Source organism: Bos taurus, chromosome 15 (genome assembly GCF_002263795.3).
Source record: "Bos taurus isolate L1 Dominette 01449 registration number 42190680 breed Hereford chromosome 15, ARS-UCD2.0, whole genome shotgun sequence".
Taxonomy (NCBI): domain Eukaryota; kingdom Metazoa; phylum Chordata; class Mammalia; order Artiodactyla; family Bovidae; genus Bos; species Bos taurus.
In genome coordinates, this window is record NC_037342.1 from 59,702,909 (window position 1) to 59,725,075 (window position 22,167).

Here is a 22,167-nt window from a genome sequence, read left to right on the forward strand (position 1 = left end):
CAACATAATTTACTTGATTATTAAAACAATGTAAGACTTTTAAATCTTTCAGATACATTGATACTGTTAAAAAGAATGCTTTGTATTGAAGTCTTTCTTTGTATTTCAGGATTATCTTCCTAAGAGAGCTATACAGAGATTCTTAAAAATGAAATTCCTCAATATGAGAGAGCTGCTTTAAATATGGAATTAATGGGCCATGAATATTGACCCACTATTAAAATATCTTTCTGAATATAAAAATATTCAGAAAAATGAATATTTTAAGGACTTCTTATAACTATTTTCCCTTTACCTTCTAGACATGGTCAAGCTTTATTTCTTTTAAAACTATATGGGCAGATTTTCCTTATCTAAATTTTGTTAGACTTGAATAGTATCAATTTTAAAAATGCTGTTTTTAGTTCAAGGTAAAAGCTGGTACTTCATTTTCAAAAATGAAAGTTGATTTTTTAACTAGTCCTTTAAATTTCTTTAGGATGGCTGATGTGACAGTCATAGCAAACTCATTCAATTCTAAGCAGTTGCAGGTTGTCAAAGTCTCTAATTTGTCAGCCAAAATATAGTTAATCTAAAGAGAGGCAGAATGAGTATATTTGGGATGGTGTTGAGTAGGAAAGAGAGCAGTGAAAGCCACCAAAAAATAGGGCATTTCTTGGAAATCAAATTTTATTTTTAAAAGTTATTTTTTCCTACTTTGTATCACAACTGCATGTATTTGTAATCTGAAAGTAAAGATTCAAATATTTCTTCTTATATTTTTACTTCAAATTCAGTTCAGTTCAGTCACTTAGTTGTGTCCGATTCTTTGCGACCCTATGAATTGCAGCACGCCAGGCCTCCCTGTCCATCACCAACTCTCACAGTTTACCCAAACTCATGTCCATTGAGTCGGTGATGCCATCCAGCCATCTCATCCTCTGTCATCCCCTTCTCCTCCTGCCCCCAATCCCCTCCAGCATCAGGGTCTTTTCCAATGAGTCAACTCTTCTCATGAGGTGGCCAGAGTATTGGAGTTTCAGCTTCAGCATCAGTCCTTCCAATTAATATTCAGGATTGATTTCCTTTAGGGTGGACTGGTTGGATCTCCTTGCAGTCCAAGGGACTCTCAAGAGTCTTCTCCAACACCACAGTTCAAAAGCATCAATTCTTCAGCGCTCAGCTCTCTTCACAGTCCAACTCTCACATTCATACATGACCACTGGAAAAACCATAGCCTTGACTAGACAGACATTTGTTGGCAAAGTAATGTCTCTGCTTTTTAATATGCTATCTAGATTGGTCATAACTTTCCTTCCAAGGGATAAGCGTCTTTTAATTTCATGGCTGAAATCACCATCTGGAGTGATTTATTTATATTCAAAAACTGTAAGTGATTTAGTTTGAGAAACTCAAGAAGAATGAGACTAGGTCACTAGTTATTTTGAAATACGAAATAATACAAACCACTCAAGAAACAACAGAAAGGTGTCTTCTGAAAACTTTAAAGTACTTCAGAGAACAAATATTGTAATTTAATATTCCTTTTATTTTGACCCAGTTTTATATCCTGATGAATCAAATGTGTTATATAATTAATAACAAATCCCAATGGGAGAGCAGCAGCCAAATTGTAGGGTTGTAACATTGTGTTCTCGGAGAAGGCGATGACACCCCACTCCAGTACTCTTGCCTGGAAAATCTCATGGGCAGAGGAGCCTGGTAGGCTGCAGTCCATGGGGTCGCTAAGAGTCAAACATGACTGAGCGACTTCGCTTTCACTTTTCACTTTCATGCATCGGAGAAGGAAATGGCAACCCACTCCAGTGTTCTTGCCTGGAGAATCCCAGGGACGGGGGAGCCTGGTGGGCTGCCATCTATGGGGTTGCATAGAGTCGGACACGACTGAAGCAACTTAGCAGCAGCAGCAGCAGCAGCAGCTACATATTATATACTTCATTCTACAGAATTAAATTATTTAACTACGGAAGAAAGAAACACTTTCCTAATCCTATGATCATAATTCTAGAAGAGAATTTTTCTTGGTGATGCAGTTGCTGTTGAAATGTTCTTTCTGTGACACTGTCACCATGGGTTTTTATCATGAACAGAAGGCATTTCCATCTATCTATAGGGAACAGAGCTTGTGCATCACCTGATCTAAGCTGGTGTTTTGTGACATTTGAATAGATTAGTAATACTCTACATTTGGGAAGAAAAAATTCCATCTTTACTAAAATTTAATTTTAAAAATCTCATTTAAGAAAAGCTCAGAATGGTTATATTCTTTTTTTTTTTTTTCAAATGTACTGACTTATTGAGTAAGATCATTCTCTGATAACTCTGCAATGAATAATACTCATACTAATACCCTGATCATCTTCAAACAATAAGCATTGTCATGGTAACTACATATCATGGGAAAACAAACTGTGCAAATGAGCTTCTTCCATAGCTTTAATTATGCAAATAGAAAATTGAAGGAGTTCATTTTAAGGATTCAGTTTCCTATTTAAGTATTGACTGAAGTAAATGACTCAAGCACTTCTCCACATCTGACTGTTGATATGTTGAAGACGTTAATGTGATTATGTCTGTCTGGATTTGTGTTGACATTTAATACAGGAAACAATTTAAATTTCTGCTTAATGTTTTACTTTAAAGCCCAGTAGTGGAATCTGATTCAGTTGTTTTAATCAGTTATTCTGACTGCCATTTTCTGCATTCAGTGCATGTAATTTAGTGACTGCTATGAAGCAAACTACTGACTTTTTAGTTCTAATACAATCAGTTTGAGTAGTTGTACAGGAAAAATAAGGGCTAACATTACAGATTATTTATTCCTTTAGTGTATATTTATAAGCACTTGCAATATGTACAAGGTGCTATTAAGGGTACTCAAGTGAAAGTTAGATGTGTAATTCCCTTAACACTTGACTCAGTAGGAGACATAAGATAGAACAACTAAAATGCAGTGTGGTATGGGTTATGTGCATATCACTGTATAAGTGCTCATGATAAATGGACCATAAAGCCCTGTTACCAGCAGAGACCATGCAGATTGACTAAATGATTCAGAGTGGAGAGAAGTGGGAAATTAAGAAAGAAAAGACAGATTAAGGAAGCTGGTGATAGAGAGGCTCATTAAAAGGCATTATAAGTCCACTGGACTGACTTGGATAATTATGGATAATTACAAATCAATGAATGGAAGGTTTTTTTTTTTTTTACTTCTTTTTCTTCTTCAAATGGAGATTTTTCTGGAGAGGCTTAGAAAACCAGAAAACCATAAATAGGATATCCCTAAAGAAATAATAAATGAGGGGTAGATCATGGCCAGCAAATTCAAGTAGATATCATAACCCTCTTTAAAATCAGACCACTGAAGAGTAATGTGGCAAATCACACACACACACACACACACACACACACACACACACACAGATTTAGGATGAAAAATGTTAGTTCCTCAGTCATGTCTGACTCTTTGTGACCCCATGGACTGTAGCTTGCCAGGCTCCTCTGTCCATGGAATTCTCCAGGCAAGAATACTGGAGTGGGTTGCCGTTCCATTCTCCAAGAATAGAAACAAAAGTGGCATTGTTAAGGAATTGATTTTTAGTCTGCTCGATCCGATGGGCTATGTTCAAGGCTTGTCTAATACGGATTGCGAAGGCAGCACTACAGAAGTAAGGGATGGTAGGAATGGAGGACTTAAGCACATGCTGAATGTTTCAACTTATAATTTCTCTTGAAAAAGAACAAAAATATTGAGAAAGCGGCTGCATTAGGGGTAATTCTGACAGCCAAGGAGAAAAATTTTATACAGGTAAATATGAGGTGCTTCTTAGTAGAAGAGAGTCATGTTATACTGGATAAATATATAGCAAAGAAGAAATTACAGAACATTATTAGAAGATATTCTCATTTTCCTGAAAGTCCATTATGAAGGTAAAAGCATAAAAGGATAATTATGTTCTGTTAATCGCCTTCCAACTAAGTACAAGAAACACAATATAGAAAGCTGTATTTGAATTTAACAAATTATTAAGCAGATGTTAGTTCATTAGAAAGAAAACCCTGTATATTAGGAATTTAAAATTGATATGCCTTTGGCAGTAAGTGCTTCCAGAGGTAGTAGATTTGCAGGTAAACTTGCACTGAAACACTAGAAGATTATTTTTTCACCAACTGTCAACCTTTATCTGATAAATATTAAGGGGAAAATATCCTTAAAGTAAAATTAACATAAAAATAAAATTAGGAAAGCAATTGTAAAAGCAAACAAAAACAGTAAGATCAAGCATTTTCACTGCTTCTAGCTCAGCCTCTAATGCCAATATTAAGCAAGTATTATTTCATCAAATTGTCAACATTTCAGAGAGATGGCATAGAACGATCGGTTTAATAGGTATCAGTTCAGTTTAGTCGCTCAGTCGTGTCCAACTCTTTGCGACCACATGAACTGCAGCACAACAGGCCTCCCTGTCCATCACCAACTCCCGGAGTTCACTCAGACTCACATCCATCAAGTCAGTGATGCCATCCAGCCATCTCATCCTCTGTCGTCCCCTTCTCCTCCTGCCCCAATCCCTCCCAGCATCAGAGTCTTTTCCAATGAGTCAACTCTTCACATGAGGTGGCCAAAGTACTGGAGTTTCAGCTTTAGCATCGTTCCTTCCAAAGAAATCCCAGGGCTGATCTCCTTCACAATGGACTGGTTGGATCTGCTTGCAGTCCAAGGGACTCACAGGAGGCCTCTCCAACACCACAGTTCAAAAGCATCAATTCTTCGGCACTCAGCTTTCTTCACAGTCCAACTCTCACATCCATACATGACCACAGGAAAAACCATAGCCTTGACTAGACGGACCTTTGTTGGCAAAGTAATTTCTCTGCTTTTGAATATGCTATCTAGGTTGGTCATAACTTTCCTTCCAAGGAGTAAGCGTCTTTTAATTTCATGGCTGCAGTTAAACCATCTGCAGTGATTTTGGAGCCCAAAAAATAAAGTCTGACACTGTTTCCACTGTTTCCCCATGTATTTCCCATGAAGTGATGGGACCGGATGCCATGATCTTCGTTTTCTGAATGTTGAGCTTCAAGCCAACTTTTTCACTCTCCACTTTCACTTTCAACAAGAGGCTTTTTAGTTCTTCTTCACTTTCTGCCATAAGGGTGGTGTCTTCTGCATATCTGAGGTTATTGATATTTCTCCCGGCAATCTTGATTTCAGCTTGTGTTTCTTCCAGTCCAGTGTTTCTCATGATAAGCCCTGAAATAAGAAGTGCTCATTCTGAAGTCAATTATGGACTAAAGAAATCAGAGGTTTTCATTAAGTATTGAATTTGGTGGAGGTTTATACACTTAAGTGTATTTTTCCAATAAAATATTAATTCCGGTATCCAATAATGAATGGCTAAGTATAACTTTATGAATCTTATCAAAGTCATTTATGCTACCCAAGAACCAGGAGAGACCCTAGTACCTTCTTTTTCAAAATATGATCTGTAGAATGGTAGCAATGACATTTCCTGGGAGCTATTAGAACTGGAAAGATCCCAGGCACGCTGAATCAGAATCTGCATTCTAAGAAGTTCCTAGATGACCCCTTCCAGATATGACATCCACTTTCCTTTCTTTCTGCCTAAAAATTTCTATATGATATAAGTTTCCCCCACCATTGGCGGATTTTTCCTTGTAGTTTTTGAATGAGCTCCTTGGCAAGAATGTGTGATTGTTTTGAGTTATAATGAAATTTGGCGGCCTCCAGGGATGCTGTGTGAGTGGAACATAGATCTCTTAGCCTTCTGGAGTTCACTGATTCACTCTTTTGAGGTCAGATTTGGGGCTCTGTATACATGATGCCAACATAAATTGAAAAGTGAAAAAAATACAATGTAAATTTTCTTTGATATGGTGAATGATGTTAGGCAGTGTTACAGATTTCTTTTGTCTTCAACTTACTGGAGTTAGAATATGACTCAGTGTCATGAGGAATGAGGTCACTGCTCTGGCAAGAAATATGATCTGTGTTATGACTCAGAACTCAGCAGAAAATGGTCATCTCACTTTAATGCCTTTGCAGCTTTGAGCTGGCTATGCTGTCTGTATCGGTCAAGTATTACTGTGTAACAAATACAGCAAACCTATTTTATTAACTCCTGACTCAATGAGTAGACAGTTTGGACTGGTCTCAGTTGAGTTACTGTTTATCTTGCCTGGATTCACTGAAGTCACTGCAATTAGCTTATGAATCACATGAGAGTTGATTGATCCTGGGTGACCTTTTCCATGTCTGGTTTTTTGCTAGGGTTGATAAACTATACGTCTTCAGAAGGCTAACCCAGGCTTTTTCACATAGAAACTGAGTTCCAAAAACAGTAAGTTCCAATTTTTTTTAAACTTTTACTTTTTAAGCACTTTTTAAGTTTTAATTTGCATCATTGTTTCTAATATTCCATTAGCTAAAACAAACCACATCGCTAAGTTCATACCAAGGGGTAAAGATATACATACACAGGTTCTATCACTTGATATGCTCAGATGCTCAGTTTCTATCCAACTCTTTACAACCCCATGGACTGTAGCCTGCCAGGCTCCTCTGTCCATGGATTCTGCTGGCAAGAATACTGGAGTGAAGTGCCATTTCCTCCTCCAGGGGATCTTCCCAACCCAGGGATCAAACCTGTGCCTCTTCTGTCTTGTCTCCTGCATTGGCAAGAGGATTATTTACCACTGGAGCCACCTGGGAAGCACCCTATCACTGGAGAGATGGTGTAAAATGCCTTGGCCTTTTTTTTTTCTCAACTTACCACCTCTCTATCCCAAAATAATGAAAAGGTTTTATGAATCTGTACCTCTTTCTTGTAAGCATTTTTCTGTTATTAGAAAATAACCTAATGGCAATGAAACTGTAGTATGTGTCAGACATGCCATAAGAACTCTAAAATCATGGAATGTGACTTTGAACTTGATCAGCAAAGGGCACTTTGTTATCTACTCTGAAGGTCCACTTCCCTGCTTTTACTCTAGAAAATCTGTATTTGTGAGTGGATCTCTATTTTGTCTTGTTTATTTCACTTCTTTTGCATCAATAAAATCTGCACCTGTTTGTTCTGGCATTGAGAGCAGCTGTCTGCTCTGTAGCAGTATTTCCCACCTGAGTAGCTGAGCTGCTTCTCAGTGGCAGACATCTTTGTCAGCATTGGTGGGAAATGAGCATCTTGGCTAATTTGGGTGCTTCCCTTTGGACTTGGTTAAACAGGAGAGAACAGGAAGTGTTTGACTCCCAGATCTGTACTATGAGAAGTTTTGTAAGACGCAAACAGTGAGTGAGAAAAGCATCAGAAAGAGGTGGGTGGTACATGATATAAAGTGGTATTAATAACTGATGTGAATTGTGATGTAGAAGAATATATACCAAGGGACTTTTTGATTGTGTCACAGTAAACATGTGAGCAAAGCCTTCACAGTTTTTTTTTTTTTTAATCGAGGTATAGTTCATTTCATATTAGTTTCAGGTGTACAGCAGACTGATTTAATATATTTAGTTCATACTCCATTTAAAGTTACTAGAAAATGTTGACTATATTTTCTATGCTGTACAATTAGCTTGTTTATTTTACATATGTAGTAGTTTGTACCTCTTAATCCCCTCTCCTTATTTTGTCCCTCTCCTCAACCCCCAATGGTAATCACTAGTTTCTTCTCTATGTCTGTGAGTCTATTTCTGTTTTGTTACATTCATTCATTTTTTAGGTTCCACATATAAATGATAACATACAGAACTTGTCACTCTCCATCTGACTTATTTCACCTAGAAAGCACTATGCCTTCCAGATCATCCATATTATTAAAGCCTTTCTAGTTTTACATGATGCAAAAACACCTGGAATATGTGAATAAATTAAGATATAATTTTCTTGTGTTGGACTCTGTTCATACCTGAAATATATACGTAATATATATTAATATATATTCTATACATGTATCATATGTGTATATATATATATTTGGCAGTGGTGCTTGTTTTCTTCGTTTTCTCCATGTCATTGCATGTATCAGTAGTTTGTCCCTTGTCGTTGCTGAGTATACTCTGTTGTATGAATACCCCCACAGTTTGTTATTCCATTTACTTACTGATTGATATTTGAAATGTTTCTAGTTCTTGACTACCATAAATAAAATTTCTATGAATAATTTTATATGACTCTTAGTGTGGAAAAAAGTTTTACTTTATCTCAAGTTAAGTAGGAGTAGGATTGCTGTGTTATATGGGAAATGTATGATTAATTTTACAAGAAAGTGACTTTCTATATTCCAAAGTGATTGTACTATTTTTCACCTTTCCAGTCATCTGTGAGAGTCCCACTTGCTTGATATCATTGCTAACATTTGGTATTGCTAGCCTTTTTAATACTAGTCATTTTAGCAAGTAAGATTTAATATCTCACTGGTTTTAATATTAATTTTCCTGGTCATTAACTTTACTGAGGCTCTTTTAATGTAATTAATGGTCATTTTATATCTTTTCAAATATTTTGTGAATTTTTTTGGGGTTGTCTTTCTTCATATTATTAAGTTGTGAGGGTTCTTTATATATTTGCATACAAACACTTTACCACTTGTATGTAAATATATGTATATATTTTATATTTGCATATTTGTGGAAAATCCTGTCTTCCAATCTATGGCTTGCCTTTTCTTTCTTCTCAATGATGTCATTTAAGAGCAGAAATTATGAACTTTAGTGGAGTTTCATTTATTCTTACTTTTTAATACTGTGTTTTATGTCTTTTCTATGAAAACTTTGTCTAACACAAGGTTAAAAAGATGTTCTCCTATGTTCTCTTTAAAAGATTTATAAATTTAACATTTATGTTTAATTCTACATTACTTTTCAAATTCATTTCTATGAAAATGTGATTCAAGAGTCAAAGTTCTTTCTGTTTTTCATACAGATATTTTTGACAGCACTATTTATTGAAACGACTATACTTTCAGCATTGAAATTTGTTGGCACATTTGTCAAAAAGTATATAATCACCTACATATGATTTCTGCCTAGATTCTGGATCTAAGTTCCACTGATCTAACTTTATACCTATGAAACACTGTTTTGATAACTGTAGCTTTAAAATCAGATAGTTTAAGGACTTCATTTTTCTTTTCTTTTCCAGCATTGTGTTGGCTATTGTGAAGTCCTTGAGTGACCTTGTTAAATTTGCTTATAGAATCCAGAAGTTTGTTTTTTTTTTAGATTCCTCAGAGTTCTCTGCAGTCCTGTCATCTGTCAATAGATTTGCCTATGTCTTTCTGTCCTGCATGTTTCTTTAGTATTTTCTCTTTATCATATCTCTAGTGTAATATTAAATAAAAATGGTGACAGTGGGCATGTTTGCCTTGCTCCTGTTTTGGAAGGAAAGCTTTCAGACTTTAACCATTAAGTATATTATTAGCTGTAGTTTTTTCACTTCAAAAGCTTTTTATCAAATTGAACAAATGTCTTTCAATTTTGAGTTTCCTGAAACTTTTTATCATGACATGGTGTTGAATTTAAGATTACTTTAATGTTTTCTTTAGATCTGTTATAGGAGTTTATTACATTGATTGACTTAAAATGTGGAACCAACCTTGCATTACTGAGATCAGTTGCACTAAGTAATGGTATGTAATCCTTTTATATACTGCTGAATTCAGTGTTTTATATACTGCTAAATTCAATACTCTCCTGGATTCAATTTGTTAACATTTTGCAGAGAAATCAAGTTGCCAACATTAATATTAGTTTTTAAACTATTATATGTTCTATGAGTTTCTCTTCTTGTAGTATCTTTCTCAGGTTTTATGTTCAGGTTATACTGGCCTTATAAAATGAGATGGAAATGTTCCTTCTGCTGCTGATTTATAAAGGAATTGTATGAAATTAATGTTTGTTTTCACTTACTATTTATTTAAAGTTATCAGTAAAATCATTTGGATCTGGAATTTAGAGTGTTTTATTTTGCATTAATTTCTTTTAAAACAGATTTAGGGCTATTTGGAATTCACTTTTCTCCTGATATTGTTTTGATAAATTAATGCCTTTGACCTATTTATCTAGGTTATTAAACATATTAGCACAGAGACTTCCCTGGTAGTCCAGTTGTTAAGATTCCATACTCCAATGCAGGGGGCACCGATTCAGACCCTGCCTGGGGAGCAAAGGTTACATATGCCTTGTGGCCAAAAAACCAAAACATAAAACAGGAGCAATATTGTAACAAATTCATTAAAAACTTTAAAATGCTAATAAATAAATAAACCTTAAAAAAGGATCTACATATATTAGTACAAAGTTGTTCCAAATATTATCTTGTAAACCTTTCAGTGTTTTTGTATGGTCTGCATTCATATCCCTCTTTCATTACTAATATTATTGATTTGTTTTCTTTATCTCATTTAAAATTATTCTGACTAGGAGTTTATCAACCCTACTAATATTTTTAAAGAACTAACTTTTGGTTTTAAAAGATTTCTCTACTTCATTGATTTCTGTTCTTATCTTTATTACATTTTTTACATTCCTTTATTACATTCCTTACATTTATTTACTAAGGCTTTATTTTACTTTTCCTAGACTTTTAAAAGTAGAAACTTAAATACATAATTTTTATATTGGCCTGTTTCTCCTACTAAAGACATTTAAAACTATAAATTTCCATATAAACTCTGCTTTTGCTTGCTCTAATAAATTGTAATATGTTAATTTCATTATTATTTAGTTCAAAATAATTACTTCTTTTGGAATTTCTTTAGTACCTCATGGGTTACTTAAGGCATATTATTTTATTTCCAAATATTTTGTAATTTTTCTAGACAACTTATAGGTGTTAATTTTTTAGTTTAACCCCATTCTGATCAAAGACATCAATGAGATGTCAATACTTTTACAATTTGGGAGATTTATTTTATGCCCTAACTATGGTTTATGGGGATTAAAAACTCCATGTAAGATTGAAATATGTTTCTATTTTTTGTTTAGTATTTTGTTAATATCAATTAAGTCAGTTTGGATAGTTGTGCTGTTATATCTTTTCTGAGTTTTACCTACTTTTGTCTTTTTAATCTTATGCTACTCTTTACCATACAATTTTCTGCTGGTATTCAGGAAGCCACCATACCAGCTCTATATCCCCAAATATTTATGTCTTTGTATTTCAAGTGCATCTCTCCTACAAAGCATATAGTTCAGTCTTGCTTTTGTGTTTAGTCTGACATTTTCTTCATTTAAATTATTCTATGGTCTATTTACACTTAGTATAATTACCTGTGCGTCTGGGTTTGAATCTGCCATGCTAGTATTTGCTTATCACTTGTCTCTTTTGTTTTTTGTTCCTTCGTTTCCACTTTCTTGATCTTTGGGGTTAATCAGTATTTTTTTGAACTGCATTCTATTTTCTCTATTTGCTTCTTGCCTTTCCCTTATTTTATTATGTGCTCTAGGGCTCAAAATTTGCAATCTTCATTTATCAGAGGCCATTCAGTGTCAATATTGTTTACTGCTTCAAACGTTCGCTTTATGCCCAATAATGTACACTTTCTACACCCTGCTGACCACTGAACACTTACTGCTAAATCACTATACTTTACCCACCACCCTTCATTTTTGCTATCATCTCCTTCACATCTGAGTCTGGCTTTGATGCTTGCCATTTAAACTGTGCTTTTTGCCTCTTAGTACATCTTGTAAATTTTTTCTTGAGGTACTGGGTCAAAGGAATTGCTGTAAATAGTCCTTTAGCAATGGGGTGGTAAGCTGTGGGAAAACACTATGTTGGGAACAATTGAAGGAAAATGAGAAGGAGGCGGCAGGGAATGACATAGTTAGATAGCATCACTGACTCAATGAACATGAATTTGAGAAAACTCCCAAATAGAATGGTGGACAGAGGAGCCTGATGTGCTGCAGTCCATGGGGTCACAAAGAGTCAGATATAACTTAATGACTGAACAACAACAAATGTGTGGGAAGAGGATGCATTCTATGACCTACGATGAGGTTTCAGTCTTTTGGTAGTCTGTGCTTCTGGACTGTGAGCTTGGTGAGTCATTTTTCTTCATCCTCTTAGATGGAACAGTATGGGTAGAGTGGGCTATGGCTGGTTATTTCCTTTTCCCCAGGTCAGGTAGGATCTGATAATACTCCAGCAGGTTAAAAGTGAAAGTGAAAGTTGTTCAGTCATGTCCAACTCTTTAGGACCCCATGGACTGTAGCCTGCCAGGTTCCTCTGTCCATGGAATTCTCCAGGCCAGAATACTGGAGTGGGTAGCTGTTCCCTTCCTCCCAACCCAGGAATTGAACCCAGGTCTCGCGCATTTCAGGCAGATTCCTCACCCCCTGAGACACGAGGGAGCTCTGGTTAACTACTTTTCCCTCGGGGCAGACCTTATTAAGAAGAACAGAGGGCTCCAGTATGTTTCAAAATGGTTGCTTTGCCCCTTCTCTTGCCACAAGCAGGAGGGGATTTTTCTCAGGTATTCACTGGGGGAAACTGGTCAAGCTCCTGTCGATAAAATTCACAAGAGTATAGGGCTCCTCTATGAGTTGATCCTCCTGGATTTTTAACCTCTCAGATTTGTCTTTGGTAACCATCTCCGTTCAGTTCAGTCACTCGTGTGACTGAAAAAGAGTCACTCGTGTCCGACTCTTTGCGACCCCATGGACTGCAGGACGATAGGCCTCCCTGTCCATCACCAACTCCCAGAGTTTACCCAAACTCATGTCCATCGAGTCGGTGATACCATCCAACCATCTCATCCTCTGCTGTCCCCTTCTTCTCCCACCTTCAATCTTCCCCAGCATCAGGGTCTTTTCCAATGAGTTGGTTCTTTGCAGAAGGTGGCCAAAGTATTGGAGTTTCAGCTTCAGCATGAGTCCTTCCAATGAATATTCAGGACTAATTTCCTTTAGGATGGACTTGTTGGATCTCCCTGCTGTCCAAGAGACTCTCAAGAATTTTCTCCAACACCAGTTAAAAGCATCAATTCTTCAGCATTCAGCTTTCTTTATAGTCCAACTCTCACATCCATACACGACTACTGGAAAAACCATAGACTTGACTAGATGGACCTTTGTTGGCAAAGTAATGTCTCTGCTTTTTAATATGCTGTGTCAGTTGGTCATAACTTTCCTGCCAAGGTGTAAGCATCTTTAAATTTCATAGCTACAGTCACCATCTGCAGTGATTTTGGGGCCCCCAAATATAAAGTCTGTCACTGTTTCCCCACCTATTTGCCATAAAGTGATGGGACTGGATGCCATGATCTTAGTTTTTTGAATGTTAAGCTTTAAGCCAACTTTTTCACTTTCCTCTTTCACTTTCATCAAGAGGCTCTTTAGTTCTTCTTCACTTTCTGCCATAAGGTTGGTGTCATCTGCATATCTGAGGTTACTGATATTTTCCCAGCAATCTTGATTCCAGCTTGTGCTTCATCCAGCCCAGCATTTCTCAAGATGTACTATGCATATAAGTTAAATAAGCAGGGTGACAATATACAACCTTGACATACTCCTTTCCCTATTTGGAACCAGTCTGTTGTTCAATGACCAGTTCTAACTGTTGCTTCTTGGCCTGCATAGAGATTTCTTAGGAGGCAGGTCAGGTGGTCTGGTAGTCCCATCTCTTTCAGAATTTTCCACAGTTTATTGTGATCCACACAGTCAAAGACTTTGGCACAGTCAATAAAGCAGAAATAGATGCTTTTCTGGAACTGTCTTGCTTTTTCCATGATCCAGCAGATGTTGGCAATTTGATCTCTGGTTCCTCTGCCTTTCCTAAATCCAGCTTGAACATCTGGATTTCATGGTTCACGCATTGCTGAAGCCTGGCTTGGAGAATCTTGAGCATTACTTTACTAGCATGTGAGATGAGTGCAATTGTGGGGTAGTTTGAGCATTCTTTGGCATTGCCTTTCTTTGGGATTAGGATGAAAACTGACCTTTTCCCGTCCTGTGGCCACTGCTGAGTTTCCAAATTTACTGGCTTATTGAGTGCAGCACTTTCATAGCATCATCTTTTAAGATTTGAAATAGCTCAACTGGAATTCCATCACGTCCACTAGCTTTGTTCGTAGTGATGCTTCCTAAGGTCCACTTGAGTTCACACTCCACAATGTCTGGCTCTAGGTGAGTGATCACACCATCGTGATTATCTGGGTTGTGAAGATCTTTGTACAGTTCTTCTGTGTATTCTTGCCACCTCTTCTTAATATCTTCTGTTTCTTTTAGGTCCATACCATTTCTGTCCTTTATTGAGCTCATCTTGGCATAAATATTTCCTTGGTATCTCTAATTTTCTTGAAGAGATATCTAAGAAGAGATCTCTTTCCCATTCTATTGTTTTCCTCTGTTTCTTTGCATTGATCACTCAGGAAGGCTTTCTTATTTCTCCTTGCTATTCTTTGGAACTGTGCATTCAAATGGGTATCTCTTTCCTTTTCTCCTTTGCTTTTTGCTTCTCTTCTTTACACAGCTACATGTAAGGCCTCCTCAGACAACCATTTTCCTTTTTTGCATTTCTTTTTCTTGGGGATGGTCTTGATCCCTGTCTCCTGTACAATGTCACAAACCTCATTCCATAGTTCATCAGGCACTCTGTCTTATCAGATCTAGTCCCTTAAATCTATTTCTCACTTCCACTGTATAATCATAAGAAATTTGATTTAGGTCATACCTGAATGGTCTAGTGGTTTTCTCCACTTTCTTCAGTTTCAGTCTGAATTTGGCAATAAGGAGCTCATGATCTGATTTAGGTCATACCTGAACGGTCTAGTGGTTTTCTCCACTTTCTTCAATTTCAGTCTGAATTTGGCAATAAGGAGCTCATGATCTGAGCCACAGTCAGCTCCTGGTCTTGTTTTTGCTGACTGTATAGAGCTTCTCCATCTTTGGCTGCAAAGAACATAATCAATCTGATTTCGATGTTGACCATCTGGTGATGTCCATGTGTAGAGTCTTCTCTTGTGTTGTTGAAAGAGGGTGCTTGTTATGACCAGTGCATTCTCTTGGCAAAACTCTTTTAGCCTTTGCCCTGCTTCATTCTATACTCCAAGGCCAGATTTGCCTGAGTAGTTTTTTAATTCCTGTTGAGGTTTTCTCATCCAGCACTACTTCCTGAAGAGATATCTGTTTGTGGATTTCAGCTCTTTCCCAAAGAAAATGTAAAATGCTTCAACCAGTGTGCCTGAAATCATTCAGCTGCCTCAAAAGGCACAAACCTTCAAAAAATTCTAATTGTTCAGTTCAGTTCTGCCAGGTAAATTGCTTTGGCTATTTTAAGTGCAAAGAATTGGAACATACACCATAATTGTAGCTAAAATCCTTCATCTTAAAACAAATTGTATTAATGTTTATTTTTCCCTGGCCAATTTTTTTTTTCCCATGGCCATGTTTTCTCTGGAGATTTCATGACACCAATTCAAATTAAGATAAATGTGGATTAATCTACAGATTATGGATTTTGCCACTATTACACCATGTAAGTCATATTTTCAAAAGGGTTTATAAATATTTTTTGGAAAAGTGGTTTAATTCAAATAACATTTGTTGGTAAAGATACCCAGAATTTTATGCTTGAATGTCTAGTATTTTCTCCCAAGCATGTGGGAAATTATTTTTCCTTTTAAGCCTTTCATGATTGTGATAAGAAATGCATGTAAATATATAACATGTATACATGCTATCAGCAGAATGTAGTATTATAGGTCTTAAGAAGAGTAAGTCCATAGCATAATTAATATAGACATAGAAATAACTAATAAATTGTATGCTACTACTGCTAAGTTGCTTCAGTCGTGTCCGACTGTGCGACCCCATAGACGGCAGCCCACCAGGCTCCCCCTGTATTTGTATATTTATACTTTATTTTTCTGGGCTCCAAAATCACTGCAGATGGTGATTGCAGCCATGAAATTAGAAGACCTTATTCCTTGGAAGGAAAGTTATGACCAACCAATACAGCATATTAAAAAGCAGAGACATTACTTTGTCAACAAAGTTCTGTCTAGTCAAGGCTATGGTTTTTCCAGTAGTCATGTATGGATGTGAGAGTTGGACTATAAAGAAAGCTGAGCACCGAAGAATTGATGCTTTTGAACTGTGCTTTGGAGAAGACTCTTGAGAGTCCCTTGGACTGCAAGGAGATCCAACCAGTCCATCCTAAAGGAGATCAGTCCTGGGTGTTCATTGGAAGGACTGATGTTGAAGCTGAAACTCCAATACTTTGGCCACCTCATGCGAAGAGTTGACTCATTTGAAAAGACCCTGATGCTGGGAAAGACTGAGGGCAGGAGGAGAAGGGGACAACAGAGGATGAGATGGCTGGATGGCATCACCGACACAGTGGACATGGGTTTGGGTGGACTCCGGGAGTTGGTGATGGACAGGGAGGCCTGGTGTGCTACAGTTCATGGGGTTGCAAAGAGTCATACAGGACTGAATGAATGAACTGAATTGTATATTAAGAAAAAAGTCAATTCATTCCACTTCTGAGAAATAGAAACAGCAGTGATGTTTATAAAACTTGGACAGTATTATAGATCTTTTAAGAGTTTGTTTGTTTGTTTTTTTTAATTAAGCAGTCTTCTTGTTTAGTCACTCAGTTATGTCTGACTCTTTGTGACTCCCTGGACTGCAGCATACCAGGCTTCCCTTTCCTTCACTATCTCCCAGAGTTTGCTCACTCTAATTGTCCATTAAGTCAATGGATGCCATCCAACCATCTCACCCTTGTTGCCCCCTTCTCCTCCTGCTCTTAAATCTTTCCTGCATCAGGGTCTTTTCCAGTGAGTCAGCTCTTTGCATCAGGTGGCCAACATATTGGAGCTTCAGCTTCAGCAGCAATCTAATGAATATTCAGAACTGATTTCCTTTAGGATTGACTGGTTTGATCTCCTTGCTGTTCAAGTGACTCTCAAGAGTCCTCTCCAGCATCACAGTTTGAAAGCATCAATTCTTCAGCATTCAGGCTTCCTCACAGACCAGCTCCCACACCTGTACATGACTACTGGAAAAACCATAGCTTTGGCTGTATGGACCTTTGTCAGCAAAGTGAAGTCTCTGCTTTTTAGTATGTGGTCTAAGTTTGCCATAGCTTTTCTTCCAAGGAGCAAGCATCTTTTAATATCATGGCTGTAGTTACCATCTGCAGTGATTTTGAAGTCCAAGAAAATAAACTCTGTCATGGTTTCCATTTTTCCCCCATCTATTTACCTTGAAGTGATGGGACCAGATGCCATGATCTTAGTTTTTTGAATGTTGAGTTTTAAGCCAGCTTTTTCACTCTCCCTTTTCACCTTTATCAAGAGACTCTTTAGTTCCTCTTCACTTTCTGCCATTCAGGTGGTATCATCTGCATATCTGAGGTTATTGATATTTCCCCTGGCAATCTTGATTCCAGCTTGAGCTTAATCCAGCCCTGCATTTTGCATGATGTCTTATTTTTCATCAAAATCCTATCAAGTTGATATTAAACTAGTTGAAGAAACTAAAGTATATCTTTCATAAGGTTACCCATGTCCTAAATTGTCAGAAACTATTGACATTTATGTTTAATCTCCATGTTTCATAAGTTAAAGCCAATTAGAAACCATAAAAGATTTCATACTCACACACACACAAATTCTTCCCAATTATCTGCTATAATCATAAAAAAGGATACACTGAGAGACAGCACTAAGCCAAAATGAGTCTTTCCTTTGACATAGCATATACAATTTAGGAAGAGATGTGTAAATCTTAGCAAATTGAAACCTTCTCATGTAGGTAGTTTTCTGTGGAAGAATCAAGATGACATTTTCCCAAATCATATTAATCCTGATAATAATCATAAAGTAATTTCAAAGTTTAGGATTATCACATATTTAATTTGATAATAATTTGAAGTGATTGGCCTTCTTCTCCTAGCCTGATTTTCAACAGGTTTAAGTAATATTATCCTTCACTAGAAGATGAGGCAAGTATTTATCTTAAGAATAAGCTTTAAGAAACAAAGATTTACCTACTTGCATTGGCAATATTGCATTTATCTATCTGTCTTATCTAACCATGGAAAGTAACTGTTACAAGAGAGTTGCTTGGTTCTCGACAAAGAAATCGAAAAGAATTGTAGTTGCTGCAGGCTTTATTTTTCCCCTTTGGCAAGACACCAGAATATCTTATTTTAGCTTTCAGGATGGTGATTAAATTACTCAAAGTTAATAGTTTGACACACTAACTTTTTCCATAGTACCTGAATTGAGTGAACAAAACAGACCTTCTTTCCATAATTGCCTTGTAATTATTTTGTAAGCTTTAAGCATTTACATTTCATCAAGCTGCAGAAGTAATTGCACAATCCTGCATGTCCTTTAAATCCAACTTGTTTTGCTGCTGTTATTACAATTTCATTTCAAGCCATTGCTCAAGAAAAGATGACCTAGTACCATTTAATACTTTATGAATAATTTCCTCATCATATTTATTAAGTATTAATTTTTGCATGATTTTCTTTCCCATCAATTTGTCTATATGGTTAGGACTGACAAAATTAGGAAGATATTATTTTTTTTGAGAAAAAAAAAACTGGTGGGGCAGTATGGTATAGTCCAGATAGATTTATTTTTGCATCTATATGTTTTGGTATAGTACTCTTGTCTAGTACAGTTACTCTTGCTGCATTGGTCACAGTCACCATAGTCTCACACTAGGGCTAGATTTTTGAACATGCTACCTGTGCAGTCTCACAGGGCCCCCATGCTTTGTTTAATGGTCTGATGTTGCTGTCTTGAAATTTTTAATAATTTTTGGAGAAGGTATGCATTTTGATTTTGCGTTGGGACTCAAAAATTGCCTACTCAGTCCATTTTTTTCCCCTCTCTCTTTGTTTCTTTATCACACACACACACAAACACACACACAGTCTTGGTCCGTGTGGACTGCTATAACATATTACCATAGTCTGGGTGGCTTAAACAACAAATATTTATTACCCACAGTTCTAGAGATGGGAAAGTCCAAGATACGTTGTCAGATGATTTGGTGTCTGGAGAAAGCCTTCTTTCTGGTTGTACATGGTTTCCTTTTGCTGTATCCTCATGTGGTAGAGACAGAGATCATCTCTTTTAGTGTTTCTATTTTGTAAGTGCACTAATCGCATTCATGAAGATGAGACCCTCACGACCTCAGTTCAGTTCAGTTCAGTCTCTCAGTCCTGTCTGACTCTTTGTGACACTATTAACTGCAACACACCGGGATTCCCTGTCCATCACTAACTCCTGGAGCTTGCTGAAACTCATGTCCATCTAGTCAATGATGCCATCCAACCATTTCATCCTCTGTCGTCCTTTTCTTCTCCTGCCTTCAATCTTTCCCAACATCAGGGTCTTTCCCAACAAGTCAGTTCTTCACATTAGGTGGCCAAAGTATTGCAGCTTCAGCTTCAGCATCAGTCCTTCCAATGAATATTCAGGACTGATTACCTTTAGAACTGACTGGTTTGATCGCCTTGCAGTCCAAGGGACTCTCAAGAGTCTTTTTCAATACCACAGTTCAAAAACATCAATTCTTGGGCACTCAGCTTTCTTTAGAGTCCAACTCTCACATCCATACATGCCTACAAGAAAAACATAACTTTGTTACCTCCCAATTACTTTCATATTATCATCACACTGGGGTCTAGATCTTCAATATATGAATTTCCAAAATAAAAACACTCAGTCCATAGCACATAAACACAGTATGAGTGCTGTAAGCTATTATGTTTATGGCATGAAGATCAGCATTGACTACGTTAGATTGGATAAAGGCCCTCAGTCTGTGTTGTTTTTACATCTACATTGTGGGTTGATGAATGAGTATTTTAAACAAATAAATGGCTTGCTAACCTAACTTCTGTTGCTCCAAAAAAAGAAGAAAGTAAAAATTAAGGAAAGAAAGAAAGAATATAGGGAAGCTGGTTGACTTGATTTGGTTTGACTTACTCATCGATAAATGAATTGAGCCCAAACTCAATCAAGAATATAAAGGAAACTTTTACAAATGGCTTTAATGCCTGTATAAAGGCACTGGCCTGAAATATCTTTGATTTTTACTCCATGTCCCACAGTTAAAAGCAATCCCATAAGAGCCTTCCTTCTATGTTCTCATGATAATTCAGTGAATTCAAAGCTTCATGTGTATTTTTTATTTTTAAAAGTATGTAAGTTTGATAACACATTTACAGGAGACTTGGAAAATACAGAACAAAGTTACATATAGTTCCAGTATATATTATAATTATTTTTAAGTATGTAAATTAATATTTTTAGTTGGAGTTTCAATATCAAACTCCCAAAAATCAGTAGAAGGAATGTACAGAAAGGTAAAATGATATAGCAGACCTGAAAAGCACCATGAACCAATTCAAGATAACTAAGATTTATATAATTTTCACACAGCAGCTGGGTACAAATTATATTCAAGCTCCCATAGACTATAAACTAGCAGACACTAGAACATATCCAGGAATATAAAATAAGATGCAAAAGTTTCACGATATAAAGGTATTGAAATCACACAGTCTATTCTCTTATCACTTTGGAATTATATTAGAAATCAATATCAAAAGATATTTAAAAATAACCCACATATTTTCAAGTGCAATGTGACATTTACCAAGAGAGATCTTTGACTTAGCCATTGAAAACCTCAATAAAGTTAGAAGACTGATAAAACATAGAGGGTAATTGCAGAGAACAAAACATTTAAATGGGAAATTAATATCAAAATAAGAAATTAATATTAAAGATACTTAAAAAACCCTATGCATTTGCAAATTAAATGTCCACTTTTAAATGATGGGTATATCTAAGAAGCCATAACAAGGAACATTAGGAAATATTTCTAACAGAATAAAAATGAAAAGAGAATTTACCATAATTTGTTGCATATGTAAGAGGGTTCCCTTTTCTCCACACCCTCTCCAGCATTTACTGCTTGTAGACTTTTGGATCGCAGCCATTCTGACTGGCATGAAATGGTACCTCATAATGGTTTTGATTTGCATTTCTCTGATAATGAGTGATGTTGAGCATCTTTTCATGTGTTTGTTAGCCATCTGTATGTCTTCTTTGGAGAAATGTCTATTTAGTTCTTTGGCCCATTTTTTTAATGGTAACCCTCTTACACGGTTGGTGGGAATGCAAACTAGTACAGCCACTATGGAGAGCAGTGTGGAGATTCCTTAAAAAACTGGAAATAGAACTGCCTTATGATCCAGCAATCCCACTGCTGGGCATACACACTGAGGAAACCAGAAGGGAAAGAGACATGTGTACCCCAATGTTCATCGCAGCACTGTTTATAATAGCCAGGACATGAAAGCAAGCTAGATGTCCATCAGCAGATGAATGGATAAGCAAGCTATGGTACATATACACAATGGAGTATTACTCAGCCATTAAAAAGAATACATTTGAACCAGTACTAATGAGGTGGATGAAACTGGAGCCTATTATACAAAGTGAAGTAAGCCAGAAAGAAAAACACCAATACAGTATACTAACGCATATATATGGAATTTAGAAAGATGGTAACAATAACCCTGTGTACGAGACAGCAAAAGAGACACTGGTGTATAGAACAGTCTTTTGGACTCTGTGGGAGAGGGAGAGGGTGGGATGATATGGGAGAATGGCATTGAAATACGTATAATATCATATATGAAACGAGTTGCTAGTCCAGGTTCGATGCACGATACTGGATGCTTGGGGCTGGTGCACTGGGACGACCCAGAGGGATGGTATGGGGAGGGAGGAGGGAGGAGGGTTCAGGATGGGGAACACATGTATACCTGTGGCGGATTTATTTCGATATTTGGCAAAACCAATACAATATTGTAAAGTTTAAAAATAAAATAAAAAAAAAATTGTTGCATGTGGCTGAAGTTGCCCAATGCAGCTATGTACAGTGTGGAATCCTGAATAAGGTATGAAAACAAATAATGGACATTTAGCATAAAATTTTATGAAATTTGGACAAAATCTGTGTTTTAGTTAATAATACTGTACCGTATGTTATTTTTTTTTTATTTTAACTACATAGTGTTTCTTTATGTTCTCAAAATTGGATTAGAAGCTTCAAGGCTCATTCAGATTTTTTAAAATCACTAAGATAATAAACATTGTGGT

General features: G+C 36.6%; 1 long non-coding RNA gene across 4 annotated transcripts in view; it reads left to right on the forward strand.

The window, feature by feature from the left end:
• Window positions 1–22,167, forward strand: part of LOC112441583 (uncharacterized) — a 74,293-nt gene that overhangs the window by 19,492 nt on the left and 32,634 nt on the right. For 3 of the 4 annotated variants that reach the window (XR_009490690.1, XR_009490691.1, XR_009490692.1), the window contains exon 2: window positions 6,293–6,362. The exons of the other annotated variant lie outside the window; for it this stretch is intronic. This is a non-coding gene — a long non-coding RNA (uncharacterized lncRNA). The remainder of the gene's footprint in view (window positions 1–6,292; window positions 6,363–22,167) is intronic. 4 annotated transcript variants of the gene reach the window in all.